The sequence below is a fragment of the Lycium barbarum genome, chromosome 11 (assembly GCF_019175385.1).
Source record: "Lycium barbarum isolate Lr01 chromosome 11, ASM1917538v2, whole genome shotgun sequence".
Lineage (NCBI taxonomy): Eukaryota > Viridiplantae > Streptophyta > Magnoliopsida > Solanales > Solanaceae > Lycium > Lycium barbarum.
In genome coordinates this window covers 19,996,509-20,011,228 of record NC_083347.1, presented here as the reverse complement: position 1 = coordinate 20,011,228, position 14,720 = coordinate 19,996,509, and positions in this window count along the sequence as shown.

The following is a 14,720-nucleotide window of genomic DNA, read 5'->3' as shown; positions in this document are numbered from 1 at the left end:
TCTCAAAATGGGAAAGCAGAAAGAAAAATTCGTTCACTAAATAATGTCATCCGGACTCTTCTTGCTCATGCCTCCATTCCTCCGTCTTTTTGGCATCATGCATTGCAAATGGCGACGTATCTCATTAATATTTTACCAAGTAAGCTATTGGGTCACAAATCACCTTTAAAGGTCCTTTACCAACGGAAACCATCTTATTCTCATCTCCGAGTCTTTGGGTGTTTATGTTATCCCCTTTTTCCGTCTACTACTATTCACAAGTTGCACCCTCGGTCAACTCCATGTGTCTTTTTGGGATATCCACCAAACCATCGTGGCTACAAATGTTTTGATTTATCCTCAAATAAAATCATTATTTGTCGTCACGTTTTATTTGATGAGACTCAATTTCCGTTTTCCAAAATCCATACTCCGGCTCCCACCTCTTATGATTTCCTTGATGATGGCCTCTCTCCTTACTTGATCCATCATATAGCCGCCAGCCCTCCACCGCTGCCCTGTCCCCCTCCGTCGCTGCTCGTGACTCAGGACCACGCCGACCCCTCCCCACCTGGGCAACAGCCTCCATCGTCCTCTACACAGGACCAGCCCGCCCCTCTCCCCCACCAGCCTCCCACCACCCCGCAAAACTCGACCATTTCTCCACCTGTCCAGCCCAATACCCACACACGCATGGTCACTCGTAGTAAGCGCGGGATTTTCAAACCCAAGCACCCATTTAATCTACATGCGGCGGTTACCAAGCCCCCCATACCTCGTAAACCGTTGGATGCGCTACGTGACCCGAATTGGAAATTGGCCATGAATGATGAATATGATGCTCTTATTAAAAATAAGACGTGGGATTTGGTACCCCGTCCACCTAATGTGAATGTTATTCGGTCTATGTGGATTTTTACTCATAAAGAAAAGTCTAATGGTGATTTTGAGAGGCATAAAGCCCGTCTTGTAGGTGATGGCAAAACACAGCAGGTTGGCATTGATTGTGGTGAGACTTTCAGTCCGGTCGTGAAGCCAGCAACGATCCGCACTGTCTTAAGTCTAGCTCTATCTAAACATTGGCCCATTCATCAGTTGGATGTCAAAAATGCATTTCTTCATGGCGAGCTCAAGGAGACGGTTTATATGCATCAGCCTATGGGTTTTAGAGACCCATCTCGTCCCGATTATGTGTGTTTGTTGCGCAAGTCCTTATATGGGCTTAAACAGGCACCGAGAGCTTGGTATAAAAGATTTTCTGACTTTGTTTCTTCCATTGGTTTTGCTAATAGCAGGTCTGACCACTCCTTGTTCATCTATCGCAAAGGGCACCACTTGGCTTACATTTTACTATATGTGGATGATATTATTCTTACTGCTTCTTCAGATGCTCTCCGTTGTTCTATTATGGGCCTTCTTGGTTCAGAATTTGCTATGAAGGACTTAGGTCCTTTGAACTATTTTCTTGGCATTGCGGTGACCCGTCACAAGGGTGGTATGTTTCTATCACAACGAAGTTATGCTACGGACATTATTGAACGTGCAGGAATGTCCTCGTGTAAGCCTTCTTCCACTCCGGTTGACACTAAACCGAAGGTCGGTGCCTCTTCTGGCGATCTGTGTGACGATCCCACTCATTTCCGGAGCCTTGCAGGTGCTCTTCAGTATCTTACCTTCACCAGACCGGATATTTCTTATGCCGTACAACAGATTTGTCTTCATATGCATGCTCCACGAGATACGCATATGCTTGCTCTTAAGCGGATTATTCGGTATATTCAGGGTACTCTTGATCATGGTTTGCATCTCTACTCATCTTTAGTTACTGATTTGGTTTCATACACTGATGCTGATTGGGGGGGATGTCCAGACACCAGACGCTCGACGTCGGGTTATTGCGTGTTTTTGGGAGATAATTTGATATCCTGGTCATCTAAGCGCCAACCTACTCTTTCCCGCTCAAGTGCGGATGCAGAATATAGGGGGGTTGCTAATGTTGTCTCTGAATCATGCTGGATACGTAACCTCCTCTTGGAACTACATTGTCCGATCCCTAAGGCTACTTAAGTTTATTGTGATAATGTGAGTGCCATTTACCTGTCAGGAAATCTAGTCCAACATCAGCGCACTAAGCACATTGAGATGGATATACATTTTGTTCGTGAAAAGGTGGCGCGTGGCCACGTCCGTGTCCTTCATGTTCCGTCCCGATATCAGCTCGCCGATATTTTCACTAAAGGACTGCCACAGGTTTTATTTGAAGATTTTCGGGACAGTCGTAAACCTCCCGTTTCGACTGCGGGGGTGTGATAAATAGTGTAAATATGTAGTAAAATAATATTTTGTAAATCTTCTATTTTAGGTTAGTATAGTTTGTATCCTAATAGGACATTGTAACTATGGTATATTTACCAACTCAATCAATGAGAATAATCACGGAATTAATCTCTTTCAGTAATATATGAAATTAAATCTGTTTAAGCAAAAAAAAAAAGAAAAAGAGTTTTTGATATATTACTAGCACCTTAGTGTAACTACTGTGTAAGTAAAGCATTTCTTACTCCATAAATTGATAACTAGAAGACCAAATTCAGATTCACAACAATTTGGCATATAAAAGTACACTGAAAAGTGGGAGGAACAAGTCAAGCTAATTTACATATCTAAAAGTGATATGATCCTGTTGGAAATTTTATGGAAAATACTTGATGCATGACAACACTGTACTCATGAATTCTTGAACAATCTCATAACTTGAGGCGTGTCAATTAAGATAATATCCTTAAGGATATTTCAACCTATATGGGTGTATCCCCCAAGATTCAACAAGCTCTTCTAGTACAAAACTAGGAGCCAGAATTAACAAAGACTTCAATAATATTATAAAATCCAGCAAAAGGAAAATGAAGAGTGAAAGAATTTGTCTGTGTTCTATCTCCCAAAAGAGAAGGAGTACAGGTATATATATAGGTGAAGAAGCGCTCAGATGATCACAATCAAAGTTTAAGGTTAGAGAGTATGCTACAACGGTAATGGAGGATTAATGGCCAAGAATTAATACCAATAAATAAAGGATAATAGTTAATGGCAATAGGGAATCAATTCAATTGCCATAATCAGCCATTAAGACAAGTCAATATCAAATATTTGTTACAATATATAGACGTTAGGAATGTTAGGAATTTTCAAATATTATTATTTTTGAGATATTCTATTATTATTTTCAACAGATCCCAACAAGCTCAAGACCATTCACTTAGAGTCAAGTAAGGGAACTCCAAGAGCTACAAGCCTTATTCACGAAGAGGGAAACATTGGAGGAGCTTGAAAAGAAGGCCTCGCGAGTGTACAACCTTTGGGAGATAGCTTGGGAAGAGTTAGAGAATGCTACTACACAAAGTGGCTAGAAGTGCAAGATGGATAGAAGTGCAAATCATGGTTAGAGGTTGCAACTCTTGGCTAAGGATGCAATTCAAGGCTAAGGATGTAATTTAGGGATATAATTGCACGTCAATTGGACATGTGGAATGAAGGCCTCGTGTAGGGGTTATTTGCACAAAGTATCCCTTTTGGGCCTTTGTTGTAATAAGCTTTAGTATAAATAGACGCCTTAGTCTCTTCATTTACACTTAGCTTCAATATTGATAAAACTTGAGTGTTTTGAGAGAGTATTTAATATCTTAATATAGTTTGTTTGGTTGACTAAGTGTGATTTCTTAGTTGCTAAGTGAATTATTTCCATTGAATTCACATAGGAATGCTCCTTTGTAGAATTCCAATATTGAGTCATCTTTGAATTCAAATAGTATAAGTTTTTAGGATTGGTTCCAATTAGAAGGGTTTGGGTTTAGTATACCCAAATTTGTCCATAGAATCATTATTCGAAAGGTCTTGCTTCTATCCTCTAAGCTTCTCAGCCCCAATTCTCTTTTAAGTATCCAATTTTTATTTTTATTTTTTGAATTTCTAGAGTTTCTAATTAGGATCTTATTAGCATATCTTGCCTTTAAAACTTTCGACACATTGCTGGTGAGGAATATCCTCTCACTTTGCAACTTCCATTCAAGGAACTCTTCCGGATCACTCCTCCCCTTGAACCTTGGAAGGGACGCCTTGATGGTATTCAAGTTCCGTTCATTATCCTTATGAGCCTCATGACCTTGCCATCTCCCTCGGTATTCATGACCTTGAATTCTCCCCCGGTCTTCATGACCTTGGAACCTAGCCTCATGGCCTTGAAACCTTGCAAAGCCCCATTGTCTTCCTCTACCCCGATTAGCCATCTCTCCACATCTTTCTCCTTGATGCGTTTCATTCCACCACCTTTCTTGTGGCATCTCTCCATACTCCACTTCATCCAACGGGTTTTGGTATTGGTTTTAGAAGGGATTTTGTTGTTGATTTTGTGGAGGTGATTGTGGAATATTTTGCGGGGTTCTTCGTGGAGTTGACTCCTTTTGGGTTGTTTGGTACATTTAGGGATAGGTTTGTCGATTGGTGTTTTTGAAGGTGGGTGGTTGCTATTGTGGAGCTCTTTGGGTAGGTGAGGAGGTGGTAGGGGGATAGCACAATGTGTATACTCTCTCGAGTGTAAGGGAGGGAGTAGTCTCCGTGTTCTTACTCCGATCTCCTTCAACTTGAGAATAGGGAGTGCCCACTCTACTTGAGGTCTCAATTTGCACCACCTTCATCTCCAAACTCTCTAGCCTTTTCGTCAACCTCCCCACATTGAGTACGCTCTCCTTGATTTGACATTATAACCTGCAAAACTAGCAAACAATGTTAGTAGTAAAAACCTCACTTCACTCATATTGAACTCTCAATCCTTACCACACTACCGTGCTCTTTCAAAATTGTTGATGAATCACTTAACCAATTAAATTCACACGGTTACTTATCCTTTGTGGAAGAATGGATTCTTATTTAGATGAAAGAAGGATAACTCAAAGCAAACAGACAAAAGCCAATAAAGTTTCAACGAAATAAAAGAGAAAAGCTTGAAAGAAATTGACACGAAATGTAATTCGAACTCAAGAACTAGTTAACAACAAGTAAGATCGATTACTAGTTGTCAATTAGTTAGAAGAACTAAATAAAATAGATTAGGAAAGATTCAAACCATTTTGGACACTTAGAAAAGTTTTTGGAAAAATCTCTGATGGACCCATGTTAGACTTGTGTCGCGGGTGTATCGCGCAAAATTATGCCTCTGCAAGTGTAGTACACGCGCCTCGAAATTTCTGAAATTTTGTAAACTTTCTGTCCACAAGCGTTAGACGTACAACCCATGTACAACACCTGCAAGGGCCACACGCATTAGACGTGCGATGTGTGTCTCACGCGAGGGTCTCTGTACCCGATTTCTCGAACTTTGGGCTGGATTATCTGATATTTGCTGACCTAATGGGCCCACTCAACCTAAGATCTTTCCTTTTTGGGCTGGAAAAATAACTTTTCACAACTTGGGTGAATTTCTTTAGATAAGACTGCCCTTTTTGGTCTTCTTCTTCACTTTGAAGATATGAGGATGCTCAAGAACATGAAGAACACCCAATTTCCAAATCAGCTCCAAATTACCTCGTTTTTCCTCCAAATTGCAGATCTAGACTCCTAATGAGTAGGAGAAAAAATCCCAATAGTAATTAAGGCCAAATAAACCCTCACTCAACAAACCTACTTTTGAATTTTTCAAGCTTTGAAGGTCCTTCAATGGTGAAAACCTCAAAACTCTTCCGAACAACTTCAAATTGCGTATTTGAGGGTTTTCCACATCAACAAACTCATATATAACATCAAAATCAACAACCAACAACTAATTTTTGGATTTTTTTTTTTTTACTTTTGTAGATCAAGGATGAAGAATTGATAGAACAATCCCTCTACCTTGCTCTGATACCAAATGATAAGATCCTAATTAGAAACACTAGAAATTCAAACAACAAAAACCAAAATTGGAAAAGTAAAACAGAATTGGGGTTGAGAAGTTTAGAGGATAGAAGCAAGACCTTTAGAATAACCTATACTATTTGAATTCAAAGATGACTCAACATTGGAATTCTACAAATGAGCATTCCTATGTGAATTCAATGGAAATGATTCACTTAGCAACTAATAAATCACACTTAATCAACCAAACAAACTATATTAAGATACTAAATACTCTCTCAAAACACTCAATTTTTATCAATATTCAAGCTAAGTGTAAATGAAGAGACTAAGCGGTCTATTTATACTAAAGCTTATTACAACAAAGGCCCAAAAGGGATACGTTGCGTAAATAACCCCTACATGAGGCCTTCATTCCACATGTCTAATTGACTTGAAATTATAGCCCTAAATTGCATCCTTAGCCTTGAATTTCATCCTTAGCCAAGAGTTGCAACCTTTATCCATAATTTGCACTTATAGCCATCTTGCACCTCTAGCCACTTTGTGTAGTAGCCTTCTCTATCTCTTCCCAAGCTATCTCCCAAAGGTTGTACACTCGAGAGGCCTTCTCTTCAAGCTCCTCCAACTTTTACCCCTTCATGAATAAGACTTGAAGATCTTGGAGTTCACTTGCTTGACTCCGAGTGAATGGTCTTGAGCTTGTTGGGATCATATCAGAAAGTGATTTTTATTTCACTTGATCGATCTAAAGATTTTCTTTTTAAAATATTCATTCAATAAGCTATTCGACAGTACCATGATCCCTTTATTTAGCATATAAAGATAGTTACGGGTCAGGTATTGTGTGTATTTTGTCAGATGGGAGGTTTTTGGTTTGCCGTATTTGTTTTCATTAAGATTAAGACGTCTGAATCTAAATACATATCTGAATAATTAAGATGTGCATTAATATCTAGATGTATGGATCTAAATGAACATTTGAATATTAAAATATGATCTCTAGATCTGAACACTGAATGATTAAGATTGTTTGTTTTCAATATCTGAATGTGCATTTTAAATTACACTATATTAGTAGATTAGTATAAAATTTTCATTTCAGCAAAATAAAAGTAGTTTTTTTGATAGAAAATAATATTTTGAATATTTATCTTGCTTTTTCTGATAAGCAACACAAAGGGAATTCTAATATGCCCCTAAACTTTTGTATATAGTGTTGGAGTGTTATCATTAGTCTCAAGTGAAAAAGGAAAAAGAAAAAAGAAAAGTGACTTTTCTTTCAAATTGAATTGTTGGTATTAATATACAAGTACTGCTGCTATACAGTATCTATAATGGAATGACAGCCATCACCAATATCACAAACGTGCTTTACCATGGAGCCCCAAACCCATAAATTTCTATCAGGGTATAATCTCAACACTAAACCTTAAACCATAAATCTATAAATTTATATCAGGGTATAATCTCACCACTAAACCTTAAACCCAATTTTTTTTTATTACTTTAAGCAAAGAGTTAATCTTTTTTTGTAACAAAAATATTAAAAAACGCAGTAGGTTGATAAACATCAATACACCAAAAAATATTGTGAATATCAAAGATATCATACAAAATACTTGTAAAGATTATTAGAATTTACCAGTTCAAGAGGGAAAAACTAGTGTTTGGTTAAGAAAGAATTGCAAGAGATGTGAAACTTTTTTTGTGGAGGAGAGAAGGCAGAGGCGTCAAAGGTTTGCGTATTATTTTATGAGTATGATGGAATAAGACTCTCTTACAGATCTTATTTATTCAGATCCATTAAGAGGCTTTAGAAGGAAACAAAACAAATACACTTAATGAGCTAAATCTGAATAAGTAAGAGTCAGACCTCATAAATAAATGCACTCACTACTAAAAAAACAGGGATTTTCGACCAAAGATTTTGACCACACGCGGTCGAAAAAGCCTTTATTTTGACCATTTTTTCGACCACACGCGTAGGTCGTTAACAGCTTGGTCGAAAAAAAAAATTCGACCACACGTGGTCGAAATCACATTCTACCGAAATTAAGGGAAAAACTATTTTCGACCACATGTGGTCGAATTTTTTTTTAATATTAAATTATATTTAACTTTTTCGACTACGTGTGGTCGCAAACATTATTTATATTTAAATATAAAAAGAAAATAAAAATCCAATTTCGACCACATGTGGTCGAAATTGTAAATTGAGCCCAGAATTTCGACCACATGTGGTCGAAATTTTAAATTGAGCCCAGAATTTCGACCACATGTGGTCGAAATATGGCAACCATATTGCTAAATTTCGACCACGTGTGGTCGAAATTCTGGAATATTTTTTCCAGCATTTGCTTGTTTTTTACATACCACCTGCCAATTTTCAAACAACCAAATTCATCAACCAAAACAGTCATCCAATTCATCAACAATGCAACACAACAACCATAAACAATGTTTGAACACTTAAACATTGTCCATTCAAACACTTAAACATCATAAACTACGTTCAAACACTTAAACATCTTAAAATTAAAAGTACTTCTAGTTCAAATTAAAACTACATTCATATACATATCCATTTAAACATAGCAAAATTAGAATCCAAAAGCACATTAATCAAAAAAGTCAATGTTCGGTGTTAGAGACATGATCTGTATCCTCCCCACTAGACTCATCGACAAGAGCATGATTTATGTCAACTTGTGACCAAATTCGTCTACCTGGGAAGGTCGGGGTTGGCTAGGAGGCTGTGACCTACGAGCATCCCCAAGACACGAGGGAATCGGAAACTGCCGCGAATTAAGTAAGCTATCAATCTGGGCTTGCATACCCAACATCCTGGCCTCCGAGGAATTAAGTGTTCTTGTTAGCAGGTCAACTTGCTACCTCATGGATTCATACTCCTTAGGATCAACTGTCCCATCATCAGTAACACCTACGGCTTCAAGGGCCGACGAGTATCGACGAAAGGCTCGATTAGGCATCCCATAAACTGTCCCGTGCCTTGTTGGAGGAGCAACCTTCTCAATCCATTGTTGTTGTATTAACTCGTCGGTCATCTGCGTGGTACTTGGCTGAGTGGCTCGAAACTCCCCAAAGTGTTGTTGAAATTCATTTTAAAATCGAAGGATACAATGTTAGTAGTCTAATTTAGTACAAAAAATATATTATTATTGTTAACTAACGACTTACCCAAGTTCGCTCAGCCCTTGGCTCAACCCATTGGTCTGTACCATCAACGTTCTTCTCCTTCCTCGTGTGAGTAATCTTGAAGATCTCATCTTGAGGTACCGCCTGACCCCTCTGGAGCTCCTACAAACAAATTAAAATTAACAATTTAAAAAAGTCCGCAAAAACTATCCCCACAAATAGTCCCAACAAAAAGTCCGCAAAAAACTGCCGCAAAAAAAAAATAGTCCCAAAAGAAAGTGCACAAAAACAGTCCAAAAAAAAAAAAAAAAAAAAACAGTCCACAAAAAAAGTCCCCAAAAACAGTCCGCACAAAACAGTTCACAAAAACAGTCCCAAAAAACAGTCCAAAAAAACAGTCCAAAAATGACCAAAACAGTCCGTAAAAACAGTCTAAAAAAACAGTCCGTAAAAAACTGTTCTTGGGACTGTTTTTACGGACTGTTTTTGGTGCTGTTCATATTTCAACTTTTCCGGGAAAAGGAGAGAACTGACTAGAAAATCGAGATGAGATAGTTTCCTGGTCAAGCCAGTATGCTATCAATCTTCCTACTCATGCGTACTACACTAGATGAAGTAAAACTTTCTAGCAAACATATCACCTCACATAAGTTTATGGTAATAATATCCTATCCATTATTCCTGTCCAAATGAAAAAATGTACATCGTTATCAATAATTTCACATTTGGCTTGAAGCCTACATTTATCAAAAGATGTTTACATTTTTATTGAGTCTTTTCTGTGAGTAAAACAAGAGTCCAAGCTTTCGATAAGAATTAATTTCTAATATAACTTCTATTATAGTCAAATCTTTATCAAGAACAGCGATGTTGACACCCAATTTTGTCCCTCCTTTATTTAATCTACTCGGGTTTCTAAATTTGCTGACGAGCTAAATACTTTATTTTTTCACAATATTTTATTGCCACTACTATTAATATCATTACTTTTATTTTCAACATTATGAGCATTACTTTATCACAAATTTTAAACGGTTAGTCATCATTTCGTTTTCGGGTTTGGACTCGTTAAATTAATTACAAGACAACGCTTTGTTAAATCATTATTTTTTCTATATATTAATTGTCTTCGCATAATATATGTTGTATTAGTTATTAAATTAGAAGCCCAAAAAATAATTAAATAGCGGAGGAAGGACCAATATTTTCAGCCAAATTAATAGCCCAAAATACAAATACAATATTATTTCCCTACCCAAATAAATAACCCACATTTTTAATACCCAACCCGCCTTTTCAATCCACATTTTAGCCCAAACGAATTATTGACCCGGCCCAGTCTACGTGACCCGACCCGGTCCAACCATTCCCTTATTCTCTTTAACCTAAACCCTAATCCCCTTTCTCTTTCCTTTCTCCTCTCTCTACCCTCACCCGCCTCCCTCACCTCTCTCTTTCATCCGCTCCCCTACGCTCCTTCCTCTCCTCACGTTCTCTCCCACTCCCCGTTGTCCCCCACGCCTATCTCTCCACTCACCTCTGTCCCCCACTTCGTCTCTCTCCCATACTCCTCTTTTCACTTTAACACAAAACAAAAACCCTATAAAATACGATCCGGGGTTTGAACAAATGGGGGATGGGGAGAAAAGGGAAAAGAAAATCGGAAAAAAAAACAGGGATCTGAGACCCAAAAAAATAAGGATCTGAGACCCGAAATCAACTGAGAAAAAGGGGAGGAGTGATTTTCAGTTTTGAGGGACATGAGTGTTTTGTGACAAATTTTGACCCTTTCACCTGGTTTGGAACTCTTCAAATCAGAAAAACCTTTCTGTTAAAAAATACGAATTTGGGAGGAAAGGTTAAGTCTCGACGATTCGATTAATCTTCGTCGTTGTTCGATAAAATCACTCTAGACAGAACCATTTTTATTTTCGAGTTGAGTTCTGAATCTATTCATAACGAGAGAGTAGATTCGACGGCGTCGACACCCATTTCACTGCACACAAAGAAGGTCATAAATCTTCCTTCTCCTACTGCTTTAAATTCTGTTCTATATGCATGTTTGATTAGCTTGTTTTATTTTACCTATGGATTCATTTTCATGTCTGTTTGCTATGTGTTTGTGTATATTTAGGGATTACTTGTTAATGTAGCATTGTTAGTAGTTTCACCATTACAAGTCCGTCCTTTCGTCGATATAAGGTTGTTCATCTGTGTTGGTCCAATGACCATTGTATGTTTAGCATTAACCAGATATGGTCCAGCCAACTACTTGTAAGTGTGACATTTTATCACACGAAATTGTTAGATTAGCTTTGATAATTATGTATTAGGTGGTTCAACCTGGTGTAGTTACTGCTTCGATCTAATCTGGGCTGAGATAAATCTACCTAATCATTGGCATTCTTATAAGTTCTGTTTGAAGTGAAAATTGTCCAATTATGTATTCATTATAAACTGTTTAGTCCATAGCCTGTTTTGAGTATGATTCGTGCCTAGTTTGATCAGTCATATGCCTCAATGGTTCTGCGCTGGATTCATGTTTGTGTGTGAACCAATCAATTCAGAGGGAGATATTTATTTGGTTACTTTGATTATCTCTAATATGTATTTAATTATGAGAAGATTCACATGCTAATGATCGGTATATGTTATCTTTAGCTCTAGCCCATGTTGAAATGTTGTTTGGTTATGTCAGTTATAGATGCCATTTCTATCTAATATGGATAAATGAAATTAGACATTAGCATGTTGATATCTATTTACTTAGTATAGTCCCGTGATAAGAATGGCAACCCTGTTTGGATTTCGATTTAAATCTTGTACATGGTCTTATGCTGTTTGGCCTTAGTCCTTGCATTGACCTTTCATGATGTGTGATATCTTAAGGCTGTCAGATGTTTCTCTTTTGGTTTAGAATAGAGTATGATCTTCCCCTGCTATTTTTTATAACCTAAATACATTCCCAGATATGCTTAACGATGATTTGTGCTTAAGCCTACTACTCTATTAGAAGTTGATAAAATAGAGTGTGGATTGCCTTGGAGTATTTTTTAACACCAGATGCCAACAGCTAAATGTATCTGCGTTATTTAGTTTGTTCAGAATCAAGTTTAGCGTCAGTCTGCTGTGTAGAACACTAATTCCTTATCTCTCTTTTCCTTGTGATGTATGTATGAACCTGGCATTATCCTTCTTGTGTGACCTGAATTTTCTTTCAGTTAGAGCTTCAGCCAACATAAGATGTTGTTTTCATAATGTCTGCAATTTGTCATTTGGATTGGAATCTGCTGAAGTCCTGTTTTCATAAGTATACTCAATCTATCGCTACGTCTGAAAATCCGTCGCGTTCTGTTATATAAATAACGCTCAGTTTTGCCCTTCCTTATATTCATATGTATTATCAGTATACATATGTGGTAGTTGAAGACTCATATCAGTCCTAATTTTCCTTAGTTTACATGTTTTTTTCTTTCTCGTGTTTTGACAATCAGATTGCTTCTCTAATGCCTTTCCCTGTTTTATTTTCTTTGTTTCACATGGTGCATGGAGCCGCAAGGAGTCCCTCTGTTAGGACTCGAGGCCACAACCTACATTGCTCACACAACCCTTATTTATTGCCTACTTGGCATGGCTTAATCCAGCGTTCTCTCGCGCATAAACGGGATGTAATGCGACAGTGATGAAGTTGAAACCCATAGCAACAATGGCAGGCAGCAACATCCCAAAAAATGGGATAAGCCCATTTGAATCATCTTACTCCTCCATTTTATTTCTTTTGTACATTTAACTTATATTGTATGATTGACACTTTATTTGTTAATTTAGACGCCTTAGAAAATTTAAGGGGTTTAGTTAGTAATGGGTAGTTAATTTCACAGATTACATTCCTTTCTATTTTTTAAAACTATTTATAATACCTATAACATTTATTTGAGTAATTGATTTTCAAAATAGCATGACTACATCTTTTGGCTAAGGAAATAATAATTTATGCTTAACATTTTAGAAATTTAAAACATCATAAACCTTACAATAATGTTAGCTCATTCTATGGAATAAAAAGGCAAACTAATTCAACAAAAACAACCTTTTCACTTTAGTTCTTTTTTTTCAACATTCAGAAATACGCATTGAAATACATATTTATCTAGAACATCTTTCAAAACTTTATTAAATAACTCTTTTTAAATTTTAGTCATTTCCTCCACATATAAACATTACATGTCCCGCTTTCTTTTAGTTTATTTTTAACTAAACTCTTTTATGCAATTGCTATTTTCTACAATTATTATTTTAAACAACACTATTATACTTTCGTCTTAAAACCTTAACAACATTTATAAGTCGTATTTCAAAATAGCATTAAAAGTACTCTTTTTATACGAATTATTATTTTTCTACAAGTTCTATTTTAAAAACAGCCTTCTTACATCTATAACTTTAGTCATACTTACAAAGCTACTTTCTTTTCTATGATACTATATTTACACTTAGCCTAACTAATTATAAGTCCGGTCGGTTAACCATTGTTAATGGGTCTTAAAGGATGCCTAATACCTTCCCTTTAGACTAATTGAACACTTACCTAGAATCTTAAGTTTCGCAGACCTTAAACAGAGTTAACTTTAAACATAACTTAAATAAACTTTAGGTGTCCTAATTCACTATAAATAATTAGGTGGCGACTCCTTAAAATAAACAAAAAATAGGAATCTCCAATATGTCGTACTTCTAATTTTAACCTCCGGGTAAAAAATGGGGTGTGACAGCTTGGCGACTCTGCTGGGGAATCACTTAGGTTCTAACCATAACGGACTTAGTTTAAATAGGTTTTGTGTGCTTATTTTGATTACTTTATTTGTTTGTTAACTGTTTTTACATGCTATTAATTGTTTGCTTGATATAAACTGTTTGTTTGATATAAACTGTTTATGTGTTACTGCTTTGATAAACTGTCATTCCGTTCATATTTCCTTCACTTCTGGAAAACTCACACATATTCACACACTTAAAACGGCTTCGCGGTTCGCGCCCGTTCACTACTAAATTACCCCTTTAGTTGGATTGATCTTGTGGATTTAGTCGATCAGCGGTGCAGTCGACGGCCACGGACTTTCCACTCTCAAGTTGTCCGCTTGGGAGAACCTTGTGTCATAGGAAGCCAACTCTTAGTCAGCCTAAGATAGAGCTAAACCAACACCCTTTATTAAGAGCATACATTTCATGACCTAGGAGGTTTAATACCCTTGGTGCATTAAATCCATTAGATGACTTTACCCAAAACGTCCAAGTGGGTTCATGACCCCGAGTGATACCAATCATACTTTATATGCATGTTTGTAGGATAACTGTGCCTAAATATTGACTATTCGCTCTAATTAATTAAACTTTAGGAAAGGAGGGAATGACTAGCATTTCTATGACAGGTATGCATTTGCATCGGAGTACAACAAATGACGAAGATCAAGGGCATCACAAATGGAGCTAGAAGTTAGGCATAGAAATTCTATTTACTTTATTTAGATTAGGAAACACTTTATGTTGTATTCATTTGACATGTAATAAATATTACATTATTTTTTACTTTTGAGAAAATAGAATCTGTTTAATTAATCAAAGCAACGGGATGACATATTATGGCACACTTTACCCTTCAAACAACGTTAGGCCCACCTCTGGCACAAAGAGGTCAC